This window comes from Trichomycterus rosablanca, chromosome 21 (genome assembly GCF_030014385.1).
Source record: "Trichomycterus rosablanca isolate fTriRos1 chromosome 21, fTriRos1.hap1, whole genome shotgun sequence".
In the NCBI taxonomy this organism is placed as follows: Eukaryota; Metazoa; Chordata; class Actinopteri; order Siluriformes; family Trichomycteridae; genus Trichomycterus; species Trichomycterus rosablanca.
In genome coordinates, this window is record NC_086008.1 from 2,533,634 (window position 1) to 2,542,500 (window position 8,867).

Consider the following 8,867-nt stretch of genomic DNA (forward strand, 5'->3'; position numbering starts at 1 on the left):
ATTCTGATTTAAATGTAAATGAAGAGACGTTTTGTGTATTTCTATTCCACTTATATAGCAAAATATATCATTTAAAGTCTGAACCATTTATTTTCATAGCCGTTTGATGGACCGTATTTGTCTGTAAGTAGATTGTAAAGCAGTTTGTGTTTTTCATGAGCACTTAAGAATAAAGACGTATCAGCATGCACTCGTGTCTACATGTTGTGTTCCTGTGAGGATGTATCTCACTGTAAATGTGGGGAACGCAGCTCATACTGATTACAACACTTCCATTTAACAGATCCATTTGAGGAAACAGGAAAACCTTTTAAAGCCAGATGTGCTACCAGCTGGATGATAGTGTGAAGTGATGCAGGTTAAATGACAAACACAGAAAATGAACAGCTTTTGTGGAAGCTAACTTCGTGGCAACACTTTGCTTCATCCCACCTGCTCTTAAAGGTGCTTATGATTCGAACCCTCACTGTACACCAGCAGTGTTATCAGGAAAAATAAAAATAGGATGTGGAAGGTCATCACCACCTCGATCAGGACGGGAAGGAGCATTCGCTTGTTTGTCCGTCATATTGCCAGTCAGATTGTGAATCCCAACAAAGCAAAATCAGCAGCATTTGTATTTATTCATCAATAGAGGGCTGCTCGTGGCTCGGTGGGTAGCACGGTCACCTCACAGCAAGAAGGTCCTGGGTTCCATTCCCAGGTGGAGCGGCCTGGGTCCTTTCTGTGTGGAGTTTGCATGTTCTCCCCGTGTCTGCGTGTGTAATGTAACCAAAGTGTTTAAAACATGATGTTAAAATCCTAATAAATGAATAATTTATTAATAAAGAATCTTCTGCTTGGCATTGTGGACCTTCTAGATGTGCTGCAGTTCTTTTGGCTTTCAGAATATTATTATAAAGCAGCGGTGTAGTCGAGGCTCTACACGTACAGAAGAGTCTTATTATTATTATTATTACTATTATTATTACTATTATTATTATTATTATATTACTATTACTATTATTATTATTACTATTATTATTATTATTATACTACTATTATTATTACTACTATTATTATTACTATTATTATTATTACTATTACTATTATTAATATTACTATTATTATTATTATTATTATTATTATTATTATTAAGCTGGTTAGATGCGCTGTTCTCTGGTTTTAGACCAAGTGACTATAATGACCTTTCCAAACACCCTTTCTGTGATGTTTTTTGAGGATTTGCATGTTTGCCTTGCATATTTTTCTCCCAAAACGAGCTTTCTGGGGTGTTTGGCGTTGAAGTCGTGTGTAACTGTATAAGAAACATGATTATATGTGGAGGAATTTGAGTGTGTAAAAGAATGAGATTCATCAAAATCACCGTCTGTAAATAAATCCATAGAATAAAGTTGATGTATTTTCAAATGTTTATTTATTTAAGCATTTATCCCAGCAATTAAGCAGATCACTGCAGCTTCTCCACATCATGTCCTGATGGGTCTGACTGCACAGGGGGGTCATGCTGGAAACCTGTTAGTAACGGGTGTGGCTAAAAGATTTCAACTCAAAACATAAAGAGGGGTGTTAATATTGTTAATCATGCAGTACATGTATACACGCAGTGATTTTCTATTCTAATCCATATTCAAATTTCATCAGATTTCATGCAAACAGAGAATCATTGTGGTCATTTATTAGTCCTAGGTCAGTGTAGCCGTCCATCACCACCCACTCAGGGACTAATAATCATCTTTTTCTGCTTATTCAATCTTATTATTATACTTTACTTTGGAGAGCAATTTACCACCCCCCACAATGGGGACCAGTAATTTTTTTTGCACTAAATTTCCACAGATTAAATGTTATTTTTTTACCATCCCGGGTCAGTGTGACCGCTCCTCCACCCCCCTCCCCTTTTTAAGGGTGGGGACCAGTAATCTTTCTTTCTGTACTTGTTTTTTCCCAATAAAATTTTGGTTGGTTGTTTTTTGTGGGGTTTTTTTTTTTAAATGTTTTGTTTGTGCCAGATCAGCAAGCTGCTTCACCACCTTCACTTTCCAGGCTTATTTTCCTTTAGTATTTTTTTCCCTGTAATTACATTTTTGGGGGAAAAAATGTTTAGTAATTTAAGCATTTATCTCAGCAATCAAGGGATCAGCGTCCCTGCAGGTCACTGGAGCTTCTCCACAATATGTCATGATGGAGCTCACATGAGTGCAGGGGGGCGGGTCATGCTCAAAACCTGTTAGCAACTGGCATATTCAATTTGATTTTGGCTACTGGAGCCGTTACTTAAAAAACAATTCTTATCTCTTTTTAATTATTAATAATTATTAATATTTAATGGTGAGTTGAATCTTTTTGGTCTCGGGTCAATTAAGGGATCAGGATCCTTGCAGGTCACTAGATCCCTAGCTCTTCCACATCATGTCATGATGGAGCTCACAGGACTGCAGGCGGGGGGTCTTGCTGGAAACTTTAGCGTATTGTTACTCTAATTACATTTTGGAACAGATTTCCCAAAAAATGTCTAAACATTTTCCACCATTTAGCTGCCCCATCATTCTGACCCCGCTGCTTCTTCTCTGTTTCTTTGATCTCCTTTTTTATTTGCTTCCACTGTTCTTCCTCCTCTTTCCTCTTTTCCTCTCTTTCCATCTTGGTCATGTTTCTCAGCTGCCTTTGCTTCAGCTCCTGGAGCATTTTGAGCTTCAGAACAGCCTGATTTTCAATCACAGACACGTCTGAGATCTCTGTTTGTTTACAGTACACCTCGAGAACGGCTCTCTCTATCACCCCGTTCACTTCTATGTCCTTCCTTTCTTTTGCCCATCTTTTCTCTTTAGCAGACAGCAGGTAGCGGCGGTACCATCTCCCGTCCCTATTCTCTCCCTCAGGATCATTCTCTTTGGGTGTCGGCTCCGTCACCCTCTTCTCTGCTCCCTTCTTTGACTTTTTCTCTGGATGCACTAATCCTGTCTCATTGTTTAGCTCGGGCTCTGTGTTCTTATCCTGTCCGTTATCCAGTTTCACGGCAGCTTGGAGGTCCGTGAGCTGTTCCTGCAGCACCTCGTTTTCCTTCTCTACCACTGTCTTCTCATCTACCAGCCGAGCCCAGACTTGTTTCAGCATCTCTGGGTGTTTTTTGATCCGGGCCTGAATTTTAGGGTCCAGACTCGGATCAGCGGTGAGACTCTGAATCTTCATCCTCAGTGCCTTGATTAGCAGGTCCTGAACATGATGCTTCTTTTGTGCATCTTGTTTAACTTGTTTAACAGCTTTCTCTTTATATTCTCTCAGATTCTGTATGACATTGTGGTGCCACTCAGTCTCCATCTGCCTCATCGCTTCTAACATCTCCTTATCCCTCTCAAGCTCTTTTATCCTTTCCATCATCTCCTGCTTCTCTTTTCTAATCTTTTTCATTTCCTTCTCATACTGAACCTGCTTTGTGTGCTCTCTCCAGTCAGCCTTCATCCAGGTGGGGGTCCCTAGGTTGAACTCAACCTGTCCTGTGTATAGTTTACCAGCTTCCATGGTTATACGACCTGCTCTGTCTGCGTGAACTCTCACACTGATGCTCTGATCTGCTGAAGCGCCTGTATTTATACTCTCTCCTGACTGAGACTTTGTGACGTCATTTTGGAGTGGTAGATTTGTACTGCGTCACGTCTTCACACACACACACATACACACACAAGCAAACACACACTTATGTTTTTTTTTTAAAAATAAACACACGGTATAAAACCAATAAATTAATTTTATTTATGTATTTTACTATCAATTATTCCAAAATACATCTGAGTGTTTCAGTCACATGGTGAATTCCTGATTTTGTCACCCACAGTCCATTACAAATATCTGAGCTGATCTTTGCTTCAGAAATATTTAACACTGCTCTGCCCATCGTCTTGTTTGTGCACTTGGTGTCCGCTTGGACATATTTATTTCCCTTTATCAATGATCTCATCTGTGTGGTTTTCGTTGTTGCTTTACATTTACTCTCATTTGAGCCCTAAGATATCAAAAAATCCAAACTCCTACACTCGCACGACTATCAGTTTAATACTAAAACAAAATAACTTAATCCAGAGCAGCAGAATAATGAATAGTGAATCAATAATATTAATAAAGTCACCGGCTTTGATTTCCACCACGCAGTTCTATATAATCTGTAGGGTGGCTCCCCCTGCTGGTTGTACAAGAACTGCTGGGCTGGTCGATACAGAAAACACTGAACATGTTGTTTCCAAACTTATTTCTTAAAAAATAAAGCAACAAACACACAATTTTAATAATGTATCCTCATCCTAAATGTGTAAAACAGGTCCTGCAAACTGCTTTCATAAAGAGGAACGTGTAATGTGTTTAAAACTGTTACTAACACATAGTTTCTGATACCAAATAACATTTTTGTTTATGATAAATTACTGATAAAAATGACTTTGTTCCATTCAAAAAACTAAATACAGTTTATTAAAGTCTATTAAAGGTTACAGATCAACATTGTAATGTGCATGCATGAATCAAGCTGTGCTGTTAAGTTCTTGTTGTGTGTGTGTGTGTGTTTATTTACTGTCTAACAATTTGTCTGAAATCCCAAAACCATCTTTTACTTTAAGATGCTTAGTATTATACTGTACACCGATCAGCCATAACATTAAAACCACCTCCTTGTTTCTACACTCACTGTCCATTTTATCAGCTCCACTTACCATATAGAAGCATTTTGTAGTTCTACAGTTACTGACTGTAGTCCATCTGTTTCTCTACATGCTTTGTTAGCCCCCTTTCACCCTGTTCTTCAATGGTCAGGACCCCCACAGGACCACCACAGAGTAGGTATTATTTAGGTGGTGGATCATTCTCAGCACTGCAGTGACACTGACATGGTGGTGGTGTGTTAGTGTGTGTTGTGCTGGTATGAGTGGATCAGATACAGCAGCGCTGCTGGAGTTTTTAAACACCGTGTCCACTCACTGTCCACTCTATTAGACACTCCTACCTAGTCGGTCCACCTTGTAGATGTAAAGTCAGAGACGATCGCTCATCTATTGCTGCTGTTTGAGTCGGTCATCTTCTAGACCTTCATCAGTGGTCACAGGACGCTGCCCACGGGGTGCTGTTGGCTGGATATATTTGGTTGGTGGACTATTCTCAGTCCAGCAGTGACAGTGAGGTGTTTAAAAACTCCAGCAGCGCTGCTGTGTCTGATCCACTCATACCAGCACCATGTCAGTGTTACTGCAGTGCTGAGAATGATCCACCACCTAAATAATACCTGCTCTGTGGTGGTCCTGTGGGGGTCCTGACCATTGAAGAACAGCATGAAACAGATGGACTACAGTCAGTAATTGTAGAACTACAAAGTGCTTCTATATGGTAAGTGGAGCTGATAAAATGGACAGTGAGTGTAGAAACAATGAGGTGGTTTTAATGTTATGATGTATTTATCATTAGGGTTCATCAATCACATTTGCATTTTCAAACTAGACAGTAATAGATTTATGTCAGTATAGATTATATATGGTGAATTATACTTTGGAAATGCATGAATTTAAATGTAAGTATTAAAATACAAACTGTTTGGACAGGTGACTATTACAACACAGTTCCACATGCTGTAATGAATGACACTATGCATTTAACAAAAGGAAAAATGTGTGTTTGGTAACATCCTCTTTTTGTTATTAATGTATTTCTCGTGTGTGTAGTAAAATAAGCACAGTAGGCACATAGGCATCACAATGGACACTGGAGCAATAAAAGAAGGTTCACTGGTCCAACAAATGCTGCTCTTTTCCAAGACCATGTGAATGTCCAGACGTGTGCGTTGTTTAGCTGTGGAAGAGATGCATCCGGATGCACTGTAGAACAAAGTAAACAAAGTAAGGGCCCTGATGGTAATGTCCTGATACCAGATACCAAAGGATTCCCTCAGATGTCTTGTCGAGTCAATTTTTTTGGTGTTTAGGCAGGCGGGTGGTCCTGATGCAAATGGCCACTGATCCCAGTTTGAGAACTCCTTGTTTAATGAGTATGAACACAGTGGCGGCTTCTGCCAAATCTCTCAGGGGGGGCAATTGTTGCGATGATGGCCAAGGTGACCCGTTCAATGGGTAAATTAAAGCTTAAATAATTAACATCTTAAGTCATCTGTCAGTTTGCCCTCACAAATAACTTTGAACATAGAGAGACCAGCTTTACCATTAATCATAAAATGAAGTAAAGCCTTCACACTAACAATTTAATTCAGTCTTCATCAGATAGCATTTTATTTTAGGTGCAGCAGATCCAGAATAAAGATCAGGGCATCTGGGCTGATGTGCAATGAATAAAGAAGTACAATTAAACAATTGGGGACAAACAATAAGTGCAATCACAATTCACAATTTATAAATGACATTACTTACTTGTAATTTACTTGTAACTTATATGATTTCCCCCCCTTTGTAGACACTTGATGTTTAAATTTGGTCTGGGTGGCCCTAATTCTTAAGTTGCTAATTTATCCTGATTACTACGATGACTGAATGGCATTTCCGTTAATGACACAATGGAGTTGCTCCGAACTGAGGTGATGGCAGTCATGGTGATGAGATCGCAACACCAGGTTACGTGTGACGCAAGCACGTGAGTGCGAGCCCTCCCGGAACCCATTCAGATTGTATTGCAGCGCCTGCAGTTCGAAAAAAAAAGTGCCTTAACATGAGAGTCTATGGGTACTGTACGGAACACAACTTGACGCTGATTGGACTACGATGTTACGAGGCAAGACAGACTCCAGAACAGTCACAGCTGTGATAGAAAAATTTCTTCCCTTTCGTCCTTTGGTGGTGCGTCGCCCGATCACCCTAAGGAACGAGCTGCCCCTGTATGAACAGTATATACAGTCATATTCAATGGCACTAACATTCGCCAGGTCTCACCAAGTTGAATATTTATGGGTGTTGCTTGGCCAACATCTTAAACACCAACTAAGGGAGGATCTAGGTATTCCATCCCTTCAGGTAAGGGCGGCACAGTGGCTCACAGGTGGAGCGATCCGGGTCCTTTCAGTGTGGAGTTTGCATGTTCTCCCTGTATCTGTGTGGGTTTCCTCCGGGAGCTCCGGTTTCCTCCAACAGTCCAAGTGTGTCACACAGTCCACCTCAAAGACGTGCAAGTGAGGTGAATTGGAGACATAAAATTGTCCAGGACTGTGTTTGATATTAAACTTGTGAACTGATGAACCTTGTGTATCGAGTAACTATCGTTTCTGTCATGAATGTAACCAAAGTGTAAAACATTAACATTGACGTTAAAATCCTAATAAACAAACAAACAAACGAACCTTCAGGTAAGGCTCCAGAGACTAGTAGAGTAAAGGTTGTTTGTGTGACGTGTGTTTGCACAACATTGTGTTCATGTTGGCGTATTTATTACCTTCTCACCACTCAGTAAATTAACTAAACATCATTTGTTCAATCATTTAATCAACTAACTGCTTTATTCTGATCAGGTTAATGCTGGGTGCGAGGCAGGAATACACCCCGGATAAGGCATCAATCCATCCTAGGGCATTACCAATTCATTTTTACATTTTCAGCGTTAAGCAGACGCTTTCATCCAAAGCGACTTACATTATACAGTCTAAGCAATTAAGGGTTAAGGGCCTTGCTCAAGGGCCCAACGGTGACAACCTGGCAGCGTTAAGGTTCGAACCAGCAACCTTCTGCTTAGTAGTCCAGTACCTTAACCGCTAGGCTACAACTGCCCCACCCATTTACTCACTCAGATATACACAAAAGCAATTCAGAGCAGCCAAATCACCTCAGGAGAGTACAGAGAGAGAACATGCAAAACTCCCTACGGACGGTGACTGCACCCCATGACTTGTGTTGCTGTGCCACACCCATAATACCCGCTGCGCCACTGTGTGCCGCCCTGAGAGAACAACCTTAAACAGGGAGTCGATTAGTAAACAGCAATGGCGAATCAAACGAGTCAAATGTGAGTTTGATTCCTGAAACGCGTTTGTTTAGAAGAGTCGACTCAGTGAAATGACTCGCACTCGGACTCGTAGCTGAGGATGCAGTGGGCTGGTCCAGGTCCCTGAGAGGGATGCTCTCTCTCTCTCTCCCCACGGTCTCCTACATGAGCAGAGCTTTTAGTGGTGAAACATTAACGAGAAATAACTCGGTTCCTGTCGGAGGAGAAGGGAAGAACCGGGATTAACAGCGTTGTTTTTCTGCGCTCGGCTGAGGCAGGTGGGGCGGCCATACAAAGGCTAATGTGGAGGATGCTGTGAGGTAAGGTACCAGGCCAAACTGCTGTTTTTTCACCAATTATAACTAATAATAGCGGGTTCATTCGAATTGTACAATTATATTGTCACATATGTGCGCCAAAAATAACTACAGATGGTGTAGATGTAGTGAATCAGGCTGCGTTTTTACCGCATACTACCGTACTAAACAGTACGTACTTCGAATCAAGGTGTCGTTAGTGATGGCCTACTATTTAGTACGCTAGTATGCAGAATATACGCACTAATTTTGCATACTTCTTTTTATGCTAGTATGCCTTTTTGGTTGGTAACCATAGCGACTCATTAGCAGACACTGGAGCAACATATTCATACTAACCGCCCTATCTAGTAGGCTACCTAGTATGCATGGCTGTTTGGGACGCTGTTTTGTCGTATTTTAAAATCTAATTATCGCTAAAATAAGATCTAAATTCAATAAAATGGACAATTTAATAAGCATTGAAGGAAATTCGAGGTAAAACTGCAATTTAATGCGATTACATCAGGGAATCTTAAACTTTTTGCATCAGCCATAACATTATTTCTACACACATTGTCCATTTTACCATATAGAAGCACAGACACAGCA

At 40.6% G+C, this 8,867-nt stretch overlaps 1 protein-coding gene across 2 annotated transcripts in view; it reads left to right on the forward strand.

The window, feature by feature from the left end:
• The first annotated feature begins 8,069 nt into the window (after nucleotides 1-8,069).
• The window catches only part of add2 (adducin 2 (beta)), a 37,604-nt gene continuing 36,806 nt past the window's right edge, over nucleotides 8,070-8,867 (forward strand). For both annotated transcript variants that reach the window (XM_063017714.1, XM_063017715.1), the window contains exon 1: nucleotides 8,070-8,279. The gene's annotated coding sequence lies outside the window, so the exon portion shown is untranslated. The remainder of the gene's footprint in view (nucleotides 8,280-8,867) is intronic.